The 14,561-nt window shown below is 53.6% G+C and overlaps 1 long non-coding RNA gene across 1 annotated transcript in view; it reads left to right on the top strand.

Annotated features, from left to right (window-relative positions):
- Nucleotides 1-220: 220 nt before the first annotated feature.
- Nucleotides 221-14,561, top strand: part of LOC139835251 (uncharacterized) — a 29,087-nt gene continuing 14,746 nt past the window's right edge. Inside the window, exons 1-2 of the long non-coding RNA XR_011751033.1 lie at nt 221-717; nt 13,886-14,015. This is a non-coding gene — a long non-coding RNA (uncharacterized lncRNA). The remainder of the gene's footprint in view (nt 718-13,885; nt 14,016-14,561) is intronic.

The following is a 14,561-nucleotide window of genomic DNA, read 5'->3' as shown; positions in this document are numbered from 1 at the left end:
CAGATGGCCTATTTCCAAAAGAAATAGGCGAAATGGCCAAATGGGTGGCCGCTGCGTTGGGCGCAGCGTGCGACCCAAACGGACACGCGGACGCGGGGCGCTGTCCGCGTGTCCGGCCGGCCACGCAAACGGTCCAAAACGGACGGCCCAGCGCGTCCGTTTGGGTCAGCCGGTTGGAGATGCCCTTATTCTGCCATCCACGATACGTTTCGTCGTCGTACCTTTGTCCATTCGTCGTCCCGCAAACCGTGCCTCCCGAAAAAAACGCTTCCTTCTTCAACCCACCCACGACCGCACTCGGTCGCCGTCCCTCTCCCTATCTCCCATCTGCACGCCGTCCCTCTCGCCGCCACGCCCGAGCCAACCGCCAAGTTTCCCACACCGCCGCTCGAACCCTAGGACGCCGCCACACCGTCTACCATGAATGGCTGGCTTGTTCCCGCCCGGCGACTTGCCTGAGGACCAGATCGATGGCTGGGGGCGCCAGATCGATGGGCGACGGGGCGTGATGAAGACAACACAAAAAGCACATTGGCGGTGGAGCTGAAGGACGGGTGGCTCCGCCACCAGTATATCAGGTCCAAAGATCAACACACATATCCTACGTGTCTAATCCTTGAAGAGGGAGGGCAACAACTAGATCGATCCGAGGTGAACGGCCGGTCGGCCGCATAGAACCTCCCACCTGCTGCCATGAGTCATGTTCGGAAGACCCAAGTTAGTTTGCATCTCTCCTCCTCCTCTTAATTAGATTGCAAGATTTATACAAGAACAGTCCTGTCAGAGGATTTCTGGCGAGATCTGTGTATATATGTTTGGAATTTCGGTCGATTTGGTCTGGAATTTTGAGGCACGCTACTCGAATTGAGGATTCCAGCTCTGTGATTCTAGCACTGTTGTGGGTATACTTCATGGGTGTACCATCGACAGTGCCTAGATCCGGCAAGCCCGGGTGGCCCACAGATGGTGATGAGGCATGTGGCCTATCGGGCGGCCCAGTTGCTGTTGATCATGAAGGAAGAAGTCCGGCCCAGGATCAGTAAGCCGGATCCGTACCGACATTAGGAGGAACCCGGATCCGCGGAGGCCCGTGAGGAACCCGGATCCAGTACGACGTATATGGAAGGCGGATCCGTGACGTGCACGACAAGATATTGTACCGTAGTTAGGCTATCTGTAATCCGGCTAGGACTCTCCATGTAAACCCTAGATCCGTGCGCCTTTATAAGCCGGATCCTGGGAGCCCTAGAGGCAGAACAACAACTCATTGTAACAATGCAAAAACGCTCAGATAATTCCAGACAAGCAGCAGTAGGCCCTGTCATCGTGCAGGTGTTCCGAAGCTGGGTAACTCGCGTACCACCGTCCCGTGTGCACTCCGCCCTATGGCCCCTACTTCTTCTCCCCCTCGTGAGGATCCCTCCTCCGAGGTACCGTCGATTAGGCAACGACAGTTGGCGCCCACCGTGGGGCCTGTGGCGTCTGGAGGCCGGAACCGGGAGGGTTCCGCCATGGGAAGCTACGACGACACCATCGCTGTGGGGCGCGTCCTCTACGCCGGAAATCTGCCGATCGTCCCTCCGGATGAGTGTTGGATTCCGGCTAGGACAAACCCCGTCAAGCTCTCCATCGTCCCAGTTGGCGGCATACACATCTTCATCGGGGAAACCGTCGATTCCGACGGAAACCCACTGGTAAGTAACGCAGACACGACCGCCGCAGAGCTGGACGCTGTCGCGAAGATCCGATCTGAGATGCAGGAGCTTCCCAAGGAAGATTCCGCCTCGGATCTGGAATTTTCAAAGCCCACCCAATCCGCCCCTGAGCAGGAAACAACGGTGGAAGACCAATGCAGATCCGCCTGGGTCTCCCAGGTGTTAGAAAAGCAGAGGTGCCACTTCGTACACTTCTTGGCCCATACCGCCGGAACCGCCCCTCAAGAAGACGGAGCTGGTCCTGAGCAGGTAGAGGCACCGGAAAACGGCGCAGATCCGGATCAGGCTGAGCCTGTCGGAGAAAGCGAAGCTCCGGTTGAAGAGTCGATTTTGGGAAATCTGAGCCCAATTTCCGGAGATACCCCCTCCATGGATACTGACGAGTTTAACCGCAAGCTAGGGGAGTACGGTTTCGGTGATCAGCCTGAAGTCGACTCCGCCCAGCCTAAGCAGGTTCTCGCAACGGTAGCAGCGCTGGGACAAACTGGATCTGAAGAGGCAACCGACCAATCCGACCCTCAGCCATCCCGCCAAGGATCTCCAATGTCACGGGAGCGACCCCGCAGGGATTCTTCCTCGGAGGAACTCCTGTCAGCTGAAGAGATGGTTGCACGAGCAGTTCTTAACAAACCTATAACCCCGGGCGACGCCGCAGATCTGGAGGCTCTAGAGGCCACTAGAAAGGAAATGCTGGCCACAGCCAAGAAGCTCGCCGATACCGAAGCCGCATTAAGGGAAGAAAGGGAACAAGCTGCAGGTTTGGCGGACCAATTCGACAGACAGGATCGCGAAATTACTGCCACACTCGAGCAGGTCAAGAGCATGGCGAAAGAGTGGGAAGTAAAGATGACTTATGCGCAGGCGGAGGCCGATCGAATTGTTAGAGAAGCAATTCTGGCTCGCAGAATCAACTTCGCCACGCCCGCAGAGCACCGGCCGCTGGAAACCCCAAAGGACAACATGCTAAAAGCTGCGGAGCTGTTGAAGAAGAAGGACGAAGAGGTTGATATCAACTACCTCCGCACACTTGTCGCTTCAGCAATGCAGCAACAAAGCAAGGCGGATACTTCGCGCAGGTTGGAATCCAATCCGGATAACTGTGTATCTACCGCGCAGAAGGACGCCTGCGCCGATCGGCATCCCGATGATGAATCACACACCGGATCCTCGGAGCGCAGAAGAAGAACCAGGGAACACCCAAATCCGATCCCCGTTCCGTCAAAGACGCCTTCGTCAGATCCAAGAAAGGGAAAGGATGCAATGTACCCTGGACGAGACAAATATCGCAACCCCTCTCCTCCGCCCAACGGTTACCCGCGACCCCCTCGCCGCCGTAGTCCAGCTGGAAACACCAGGCCCCCAGGGCATGGTGGGATTGTTATCCGCGACAACGTGCTGCCAAGAAACAGAAACAGGGAGCGCTCGCTGGAACCACGCCGGAACCAGAACAATGTTCGTGAGCCCGAGCCCAGGAGGAGTCGGAATGAGGAGCGCGGCCCAGAGCCTCGCCGGAGCCGCGACCCAGAGCCTCACCGGAGCCGCGACCCGGAGCCTCGCCGGAACGACCAGGGTAGCCAGCGCCATGGCGAAGGCAGCCACAGGAGCCGGAGCCAGCACCGGGAAGGCCGAGGAGAATCAGATGGCGGAAGCAAGAAATCGGACCGACCACCTCGCAGGTCTCCCTCACCACCACCTAGCGGTGGCGGCGGAGGTGGAGGCGGAGGCGACGGCCGGAGATCTCGCTCTCGCTCACAATCTCCTCGCCTCGGCCCACGCGATGCGTGGGATCGCCTTAACGAATACAGAACCGACTACATCGGTCCGAAGTGCTTTGGCAGGATGATTCGAGAGGAACCAAAGCCAAGGATGAACCTCAAGCTACCCGGAAATCTGAAGCATTATGATGGCACCGAAAGGCCGGATACCTGGATTGAGGATTACTATAATGCAGTAACCTTCGCCGGAGGAACCCCTAACATCGCCTGCCGCATGCTCCAGTTGTACCTTGTAGGTCCAGCCCGGATCTGGCTCAGTGACCTCGAGAAGAACTCCATCTTTTGCTGGTTCGACCTGAAGACCGCTTTCGAGAAACACTTCAGAGGCACCTACAAAAGACCTGCCACGGCAAGCGACCTGCAAGCCTGCATCCAGAAGAAGGGAGAAACCTCAAGAAACTACCTCACACGATGGTTGGCATGCAGGAACGAGTGCGAAAACGTCGACCACACCACCGCCATGTACGCTTTCATTGGTGGACTGCAGAGGGGAGGATTGCTGAGGCATACGCTCACTCGTTTGGCTAACTCAAGAAAAGCTGACTTTGGATGAAATAATCTCCATTGCCAGTGATCATACTGCCGCCGATGATGACGCAGGCGGTGATCTCGCAGCTACAGCAATCCCCCTGCATCAACAAAAGAAGAACCGTGATAACGGCAGCAGCAGCAGCCATAAGCGCAAGAACCCTGATGACCAGAAGAGTGGCGGATCCGAGATGGTCGCCATGGCGTTTCAACGCGGAGGTTCAGGAGGCGGAAGAGGACGCGGACGTGGAGGCGGAGCCGGCAGGGGTCAGCAGCATGCCACTGAGGTCACAGCTGGCGGATCTCGCGCCCCGCAAACCTACGAGGAGTACAGAGACATGCCCTGCCTGGCCCACCTGGATCCGGCTACAGGGAAGTCCACTCACACCAACCGCAACTGCAAGTGGGTCAATGATCTAAAGAACGACCCGGAGGCAGGATACAAGCGAGCCCGGAAGCACCGCCCACGCGGCAAGGGAGGCAAGGGCAAGAACAAAGACAAAGAGGAAGATAGTTCCGAGGCGATGGATGAGGATGATAACTCGCCGGATCCCAAGGCAGGATCCGCAGGTAAATCCAACCCATTCGATAAAAAGAGCGTGGGGGCTTACCACACTTTCCTCGGGACCCCAACAGTACGCGCCTCCAAGTCAGCTACCCGGATCCTGAACGCCATAGTTCCGGCTGTGCCGCAGTACGTCAGGTGGTCGGAAATCCCGTGCACATTTGATAGGAAGGATCACCCTGCAATTGTGCCAAAAGAATGCTACGCCTTGGTTGTAAGTCCTCGCATAGATGGGTATGACTTCTCCAAGTGCCTCATGGATGGCGGAGCCAGCCTGAACATCATGTACCTGGAGACTCTAGAGCGGATGAACCTCACCAAGGAACAGCTCAAACACAGCAACACTGAGTTTCATGGCGTGGTTCCGGGTAAGAAGGCGAATTCCCTCGGCAGCATCACACTTCCCGTGGCTTTTGGCGATGTTCATAATTTCCGCGAAGAGAAGATCACGTTTGAAGTTGTGCCCTTCAAGAGCTCCTACCACGTCATCTTCGGCAGGCCCACCTACCACAAGTTCCACGCAAGAGCGTGCTACATCTACAACAAGCTCAAGATTCCGGGTCCTAAGGGTATGATTACCGTATCCGGAGACTACAAAAAGGCTCATGAGTGCGAGTTAGGCGAAGCCGCCTTCGCAGAGTCTGTGATATCTGGAGAAGAGCTAAAAGGCTACAGAGCCGCGGTAGATCCGACTGAGATGCAGACCACCAAGAAGCAGATCTCCGAGCAAAAGACCTCCTTCAAGGCCGCGATAGAAACCAAGAAGCACGACCTCATCAAAGGCGACTCTTCCAAGCAGGTTTCAGTCGGAGCCAACATGGACCCCAAATAGGAAGACGCGCTCGTCGAGTTCCTCCGCGCTAACATGGATATCTTCGCATGGCAACCTTCTGACATGTCCGGAGTACCTAGGGAACTCGCCGAGCACTACCTCAACATAAATCCGGGGGCTAAACCGGTGAAGCAAGCTATGCGACGCTTTGGAGATAAGAAGCGCCGCGCCATAGGAATGGAACTAGCAAAGTTACTAGAAGCAGGTTTTGTAATAGAAGTTATCCACACCGATTGGGTCGCAAATCCCGTCCTTGTACCCAAAAAGAACACTGAAATACTAAGAATGTGCATCGATTACTCCGGCTTGAATAAGCATTGCCCGAAGGATCCGCTCCCCTTGCCGCGCATTGACCAAGTCATTGATTCGACGGCGGGGGCGGAACTTCTGTGTTTTCTTGATGCGTATTCCGGGTATCATAAGATCCGGATGAAGGAATCCGACCAAAAGGCGACTTCATTCATTACCCCGTTTGGTACTTACTGCTATGTTACTATGCCTTTTGGTTTAAAAAATGCAGGTGCCACCTACCAACGTACGATGCAGCAGTGCCTGAAGGACCAAATTGGCCGGAACGTGCACGCTTACGTCGACGACATCGTGGTCATGACCCGGAAAGGATCCAACCTGATCAGCGACCTCACAGAAACCTTCGACAACCTCCGCAGGTACAAGATGATGTTGAATCCGCTGAAGTGCGTCTTTGGCGTGCCAGCCGGAAAGCTCCTTGGCTTCATAGTCTCTCACAGAGGCATTGAGGTTAACCCGGAAAAAATCAAGGCAATCCTGTGTATCAAACGGCCAACTTGTCTCAAAGATGTGCAACGACTAACTGGTTGCGTCGCAGCAATCAGTAGGTTTGTTAGCCGTCTTGGCGAGAAGGCGCTACCTCTGTACAAGTTGCTAAAGAAAACAGACAAATTTGTCTGGGACGATGCAGCCGATGCAGCTCTTCGGGGGTTGAAGGAAATACTCACCTCCCCACCTATCTTGGCAGCTCCAGCAGAGTCGGAGCCAATGCTCCTTTATCTGGCAGCTACCAACAAAGTCATCAGCCTCGTCATCGTGGTGGAGCGAAAGGAAGAAGGTCATGAATATGACGTCCAAAGACCTGTCTACTACATTAGCGAGGTGCTGACGGAGTCAAAGCAAAGATACCCTCACTTTCAGAAGCTGGCCTATGGAGTGTTCCTAGGCAGCCGGAAGCTGAGACACTACTTCCAAGAGCACCCAGTAACAGTTGTGAGCAAGGCTCCGCTATCAACAATTCTCAACAACGCTGACGCAACAGGACGTACGGCTAAATGGGGCATCGAATTATCCGCCTTCGACATCGCTTACAAGCCTAGGACTGCGGTTAAATCCCAGGTCCTGGCAGATTTCGTCGCAGATTGGACAGAAGCTCCGGATGCAAGTCTGGAGCCGGAACCAGAAACATGGGTCATGCACTTCGATGGATCCAAGCAGCATCAAGGCTCAGGAGCTGGAGTCACCCTGAAGTCCCCTACCGGAGAAGAACTGCAGTACGTTCTGCAGATCCACTTCGAAGCTACAAACAACATGGCGGAATACGAGGCTCTACTACACGGTCTGCGCATCGCTAAGGAAATTGGGATCAAGCACATCATATGCTGTGGAGATTCCGACCTGGTGGCACAACAAGTAGCCGGAACCTGGAACGCCAGAAACTCCGTCATGGCGGCCTACAGAGACGAAGTTGATGAGATCGCTAAGTGCTTCCTCGGATACGAAGTCAAGTACGTCAGAAGAGACGATAACACAGCGGCAGACATGCTATCCAAGCTCGGATCCGGCAGGAAGCAAATTCCGCCTGGCATTTTCCTGGAGCATCTCCGGATACCCTCAGTTAAGGGCGCTAACCCGGAAAACCCAGAGGTGGCAGTATCTCCGGCTAGGGAAGTGATGGTTATCATTCCGGCTTGGACACAGCCTTTCCTGGACTACCTCATCGATCAGAAGCTGCCAGAGGACGAGGTCCTCGCGCGACAGATCATCAGACGAGCAAGATCCTACACAGTTGTTGATGGACAGCTCTACAAACGAAGTGCAGCAGGGGTATTTCTCAAATGCGTCTCCAATCAAGATGGCATTGAAATCCTCAGAGAGATCCATGCAGGGGACTGCGGGCATCACGCCGCCCCCAGGTCACTCGTTGCAAAAGATTTTCGGCTAGGTTTTTACTGGCTCACAGCTAAAGAAGATGCTGACAAAATAGTCAAGACCTGCCGAGGTTGTCAGTACTACGCTACTCAACCAAACGCTCCAGCCCAAGAGCTGAAGACCATACCTATCACCTGGCCATTTGCGGTCTGGGGGCTCGATATGGTTGGTAAGTTAAAAAGATCATCTCCTGGCGGTTTTGAATACCTCCTGGTCGCTGTTGACAAGTTCAGCAAATGGATCGAGGCTAAGCCAGTGAGAAAAGCCGATGGTGCTACGACACTAAAATTCGTCTGCAGCCTCGTGATGAGATTCGGCATCCCACACAGCATAATCACGGATAATGGCACAAACTTCGCTCAAGGAGAGTTGAGGGATTATTGTGAGACAGTAGGGATACGGCTGGACCTTGCATCTGTGGCTCACCCACAATCCAACGGTCAAGTCGAAAGGGCTAACGGCCTAATATTATCAGGAATTAAGCCGCGCCTTGAAGAACCGCTGCGACGAGCAGCTGGAGCTTGGGCTGACGAGTTGGAAGCTGTTTTGTGGAGTTTACGAACTACCCCTAACAGATCAACAGGGTTTACCCCATTTTTCCTGGTATACGGATCCGAAGCCGTGCTTCCCTCCGACATCATCCACGATTCACCGCGAGTTTCCGCCTACAATGAAGAAACAGCTGATGAGGCCAGACAGCTATCTGTGGACCTGATCGAGGAAGCTCGGAACCTAGCTGACCAGCGCTCCGCCATCTACCAGCAGAAGCTCCGAAATTATCATAGTCGTCGAGTTCGAAATCGCTCCTTCATGGCAGGAGACCTGGTCCTCCGCCTTCGGCAGGTGAAAGACCATAAGCTGCAATCTCCATGGGAAGGACCCTTCGTCGTTAGCAAAGTGCTTCATAACGGGTCATACTACCTTATTGATTTCCGTGAGCTGAAGGATAGACCTGCTAATTGGCATCGGAAACGCAAGCGTGAGGATCCGGATGACATCTACGACGAGACAGATCGCCCTTGGAACATCGCACAGCTACGTCCTTTCTACACTTAGCATATTTTTTCCGAGTTACAAACTCTGTAATATTTATACATGATCAATGAAATAAAGCTTATGGTTCACTCTTTGAGTCTTTTACCTCCTTTACTTGTTCATTTTAGATCGTGTATGTTTTTTCCGACTAAAACCGCAGAGCTGGATGTTTCCGCCTAGGCGTGTATGAAAGTTGTGATTTTCAAAATCGTCCTTTAGGACGTAAGCTTAAGTTTTCTGGTGGAAATTTTTTTTCGTTGCGAACTCGTGGATTCCTGGTAGCGATTTCCGGCACCTAGGCTGGGGGCTTTGTTTCCGCGGTTCTGGACGGACGCCATTGGGCTTCGTCGCCGCAGGCGAGCGTTTCCGGCCAAAGGTTTTCCGGTTCGTGGAAGGTCAAATGAGTAAGCCGGAAAATTAACAAACCAGCACTTGCTTTTAACAAACGAAACATGCAAATAATTCAAACGGATAGCAGGATAAGTTTTCCGTCCACGCATAATTGTTTCGTCCCTAGCTACTTAAGAATTTAAAGTCTTATTACAACCCCACTCTGGGGCCAAAATGATGCAACTTGTTTCATTATCTAAACAGGAACTCTACTCGGAGTCCTCTTCTTCAGATTCCTGGTAGGCGGAGCCGTCGTCGTCACTGTCACCGGATCCGGCTTCGGAGTCGTCACCAGAGCTTCCTCCGGAGTGCTCGGCGCTTGACCCGGAGCCTTCCCCATAATACTCCGGCTCACCTTCCTCCTCCTCCTCTGCATCGGAAAATCCCTTGGGCAGATCGTGTTTGTTATACCAGAACGAGTGATTCACTCGCCTGACAAACAACTGCTCATAGCCTTGGGTTTCCGCAAGGAGGGCACCCATGTCGGAACCCTTGGGGGCTCCGCGTGCAACATTCGCAAAGTTGAGCGAGGGGAAGTGAGCCTTGCAGGTGGCCAAGACTAGGGAGGCGACTCCGCGTGCTGAAGATTTTTGCCAGTCCTTGATGAAATCCGGCACTTGTTCCATAAGATTGGTCATCGTATCGATGACTGTGGTTTTGGCCTTCTTCAGAGACAGAGTCTTGGCGATTCCGCGACAGGCTTCAAATAACGCGTCAATAGAAATCCGCGCTTCATCGTATGCCTCCGTCCTCTTCAGGTTCGACTCTTTTGACCACTCGAAGCCAAGGCTCGCTGTGGAAGAAGGAGGTCCAGTTCCGTTAGAAAGAAAGCATATAAGGCAGTTGGAACAACGACACGGAAAAAAGCTTACGGAAGATAAGTTGGTCGATGGCCTCCGCCTCCGCTTCTAGAACTTTGTTCTTGGCTACCAAGGAGATCACACGACCCTGGCTCTTCTCTAGTTTTTCGTTCAGATCCGCCAGGACGCGGGTATGCTTCTCGGAGAGCTCCTTCCTCGCCTCAGTCTCCTTGTTGGAGGATTCTTGGATGAAGGTTTTGAGGGATTCGTTCTCCGCCTCAAGCACCTTGACCTTGGCGGATAGCTCGTCAAACTTGGAGTGCTTGGCAGTCTCTTCTGCAGGTAGAAAGTTGCACATATTATGCATCCTGAACAACTATGTCAGCACAAAAAGTAAAGACCCGGATCTCGTACCTTGAAGGCGGGTCTCAAGCAGCTGGATAGCTTTTTGGCTATTTTCCGCGTTCTGGCGCAGCCCCTCGATCTCCGTGATTTGCTCCAGCACGTGCACACGCAGATCTTCGTGCAATTTCCGCGTGGTCTGCGAAGCAGCAAGGAGTTAGTCGGATATTAAAATCTTGGGGGCTAGCGAAGAATTCAAAGTCTTGGTATAAAAATTTTAAATTTCCGCCTAAAAGTACATTTTGGGAAAGCATCGGCTAATACATGTTACACGGAAATATATCACCCAATGCTTGGGGGCTAGTATCACCTGCCGCACTTCCTTGTGCTTGGCGAAAAACTCCTTCAGGCCGTCCTCCAGGTCGGCGAGCTCTCGCATCTCCTCGTCCGGCTTTCCCCACACTTTGTTCAGCATGGTGGAAACTTCCGCGTGACGCTGTGCAAGGGTAAGCTTTTGAAGGGACGGAGTCGGTCGAGGGTCGACCCGAGTCGCGTTGGTGACTTGAAGGAGCTTTACCTTTTGCTCCTGTTCTTCTTCTGTGGGCTCCGCGAAAGCGGCGCTTGGTTGATCTTGCGGAGGAATAGATGAGGAGGTCCCCTTGGCGGAGTCGCCATGGTGAGCGGGATCTTCAGGAAGGTCATCAAGGTTGATGACATCTTTCGGATCCGGCTTGGAGGCGGATGAAGCCTTGGGCGGAACTTCAACCTCGGGAGTAATAGGAATAGGAGCCAGAGATGGCTTGGCTCTTTTCTTCGGGACCCTTGGGGCCTTGGGGGGCTGGCTTCCGGAGCTTCAGAAAGAACATAAAAGTATAAGTAAGAGTTTGAGCGTGAAACCAGAACTTGGATCTCGGAAGTAGGCGCTTACCCGGAAGGCTTGAAGAAATGCTGGATGGCAGGCTGCCCCTTGTTGCTGGTATTAATCAGTGAAAGGCGCTTCTTTTCCGCCTCCGCTTTCCGGGTAGCCGCAGTGCTAAGCACTTCGCGGGCGCGTTTTGCATAGGGGCTGGAAGGAGCTGGCTTCTTCCTCTTAGCAGGGCGTGGGGCCTCGGGAGCTTCCGCCTCCGATGCAGCTTCCGGATCCGTGTTGCCGGTGGAAGGAACCCGGAGGATAGTTCCGAGTTCGTTTTCTTCAAGCGCCTCGAGCTAATGCAAAGTTAAACACTTAGACAAAAAAGTTTGAATGCGAAGAGAAACAATAGACTAAAGTTAAGACGACGTACCGCGGTTCCGGAACCATTCGTGTGAATGTCTTTGTTGCACACGTGAACGTGAAGTTCACGTGGGATTTTGATGAGGACCCGGATCCTCTTGTCGATGGCGTCGGCGGAAAGATTGTCTTTTGAGGCGCGCATTGGGTCGTCGCGCCCTGTGTATTGGAACATCAGGCGGTCCCTGTGTTGGAGCGGCTGGATCCGCTTGGTGAACCAGGAAAGGGTTAAGTCCTTCCCCGTCAGCCCCTCCTCCGTCAGCTTACAGATCCGCCTGACGGCGCGTGTGAGTTGGACCGATTCGGAAAGGTGGGGGCAGTGCGACCATGCCGGAAGCTCGGTGGCGGGGCAGTTCTTGAATAGCGGCAGCTTTCTTTCGCTCGCGGGGTCGGAGACATCCTTCAAGTAGAAGAAACCCCCAGACCAGTACCTCGCGGATTCGTGGCGGTCGGTGTGGGGGTAGACGCGGCCCGGGCGGATCATGAAGGTGATGGTTCCGCATGTAGCTAGTTCGGTGGATTGCCGGATCCTCTCCTTCTTGACAGTAAAATAATACTGGAACAGAGAGAGCTCGGGGGTTACCCGGAGATGGCCTTCGCAGAGGGTGACGTGGTTGCAGATTGCAAGCACGCTGTTCGGAGAAATGTTATGGGGTTGGAGCCCATAGGTCTTTAGAATCTCTAGGAAGAAGTCTGAAGGCGGAAATGAAAAACCGCGCTCCACCAGTGCTTTCGTCAGCACCATCTCGTCGTCCTTAGGAGCTGGAGCTAGTTCATTCGGAATTGACCTCCAGCTTCCGTGTTGCAGGAAGCCCTCCGTCTCGAGGTTCCTCAGCTCCATGTCGGTGGTGGTGCAGGGCCACCATTTTCCCTTGGCTTCGGAGTCTCGTTGGCGAGCTTTCGACTTTTTGACGACCTCCTCAGCCTGGTGCTCCGTTTGATCCGCCCCGGAGGTTTTCTCCGGGTGAGCAGAGGTCCCTTCAGCCTCCTTGCCGGAATCCTTTGAAGGATCCAGCCTGACTGGAACGAAGGGTGGAGGGGCGGAGGAGATTGGGGTCGCCATGATAGGTTCTGAGGTCGGAGGCGGAGTCGTTGAAGACATCTGAAGAAACGGTTTTGGTGGAAACATTTTTTAGTCGGATCCGGCATCGTCAACCTAGCGATCATCCCTACCAACTACGGTAGAGGGTCGAAGCTCGGAGAACTTACCGTAATGGACTTCGCGGTGGTCGGAGTCGCCGGCGACGAGGTTTTCGTACGGTGGCTCGCCGGAGTTAAGAACACGATGAACACCACGGTGGTGAAATCGCTCCGGTGATGCTCCGGCGAATTTTCCGGCGGGTTCCGGCGCGGCGGAGGAGGAGCTCGCGAGCGGCGCTGCGTGGAGAGGTGAGAAAGGGGGGTGAATGAGGAGTTAGGGTTGACGGTGGATATTTATAGGCCGGAGGGACGAGATTCGTGCTCCGCATCCTGTGGTCGGAACGCAAGCGTCGCACCGTTGGATGTGTGACACGTGTCCAAAACCCTAAACGGTAAAAATGGCTAGAGATAAGTTACCGCACAAATCGCGCGAAAATGGCGCCGGAATTGGCGGAACCGTTTGAGTCTTTTAAAGATTCCGGGTAATTGCGCGAGGGTAAGTTGGATCTCATTTGACGCAGGGGCAACCCGGAAACGTGTTCAAAACGTCGATGGATGAAGTCCCGCGAAATGGGAGCATTTTTTCCGACTAAAAGTTGGGAAAAGAAGAAAATGTGAAGTTGGAGTTCTTCAAGTTTCTCCGCGTTACTGACATTGTCGGATACCATGATGGACTAGCAAAGGCGGAAATAGCAGGCGAAACTCGGAGAACTCTGGGGGCTACTGTTGTGGGTATACTTCAGGCGGGTACCATCGACAGTGCCTAGAGCCGGCAAGCCCTGGTCGCCCACACAGATGGTGATGAGGCATGTGGCCCATCGGGCGGCCCAGTTGCTGTTGATCATGAAGGAAGAAGTCCAGCCCAGGATCAGTAAGCCGGATCCGTACCGACATTAGGAGGAACCCGGATCCGCGGAGGCCCGTGAGGAACCCGGATCCAGTACGACGTATATGGAAGGCGGATCCGTGACGTGCACGGCAAGATATTGTACCGTAGTTAGGCTATCTGTAATCCGGCTAGGACTCTCCATGTAAACCCTAGATCCGTGCGCCTTTATAAGCCGGATCCTGGGAGCCCTAGAGGCAGAACAACAACTCATTGTAACAACGCGAAAATGCTCAGATAATTCCAGACAAGCAGCAGTAGGCCCTGTCATCGTGCAGGTGTTCCGAAGCTGGGTAACTCGCGTACCACCATCCCGTGTGCACTCCGCCCTATGGCCCCTACTTCTTCTCCCCCTCGTGAGGATCCCTCCTCCGAGGTACCATCGATTAGGCAACGACAAGCACGGTTTTGTTTGTTTGTGTTCAGGTGAGGCTGAAACAAAGATTGCCGTAGCAGATGGCGAGGACCCAGGAAGGAAGGAAACCATGTTGTTGTTCCCGCATGGCGCCGGTAATTTGGGTGGCGTGCAGGATGCAGCTTCCCCTGATGCTACCAGGTATTGTTGGAACAAGCTAGCTTTCCTAGGCAAACATCGATGGTCCAATTACAATTTATGTCAATCAGTGGTTCATTTGACATTAGTTAAACTCTGTTTTGATGTTACTTTTGGTACCACTCCGATTGCTGATGTTGTCAAGGCTATTTAGTATTTAATGTTCTGAATTTGTCTCTTCTCTCATTTGTCTTTACACCTACATAATTCAGTTTTCTTGTTCAGTGTTTGCCTCATTTGAAAACGTATGTTTCTCTACTTCTACACTACTTAAAAAGGAGGAAGGTGTTCCCTATTCTGCCAACCTCCCGCTATGACCAAATTTTGGTTATACCATCATCCAACCTTTAGTCGTCCACTTCTCCCGAACGCGCCGACAACTGGACCAGTCCCCACAATTCCTCCCTGATGTCTACGCCCCCTCCTTTTCCTGTAGACAGTGTTGGGCCTCCAAGAGCAGAGGTTTGTAGAACAGCAGCAAGTTTTCCCTTAAGTGGATCACCCAAGGTTTATCGAACTCAGGGAGGAAGAGGTCAAAGATATCCCTCT

This window comes from Lolium perenne, chromosome 2 (assembly GCF_019359855.2).
Source record: "Lolium perenne isolate Kyuss_39 chromosome 2, Kyuss_2.0, whole genome shotgun sequence".
Lineage (NCBI taxonomy): Eukaryota > Viridiplantae > Streptophyta > Magnoliopsida > Poales > Poaceae > Lolium > Lolium perenne.
Note: the sequence above shows the minus strand (reverse complement) of the source record. Positions and strands in the feature narration are given on the sequence as shown.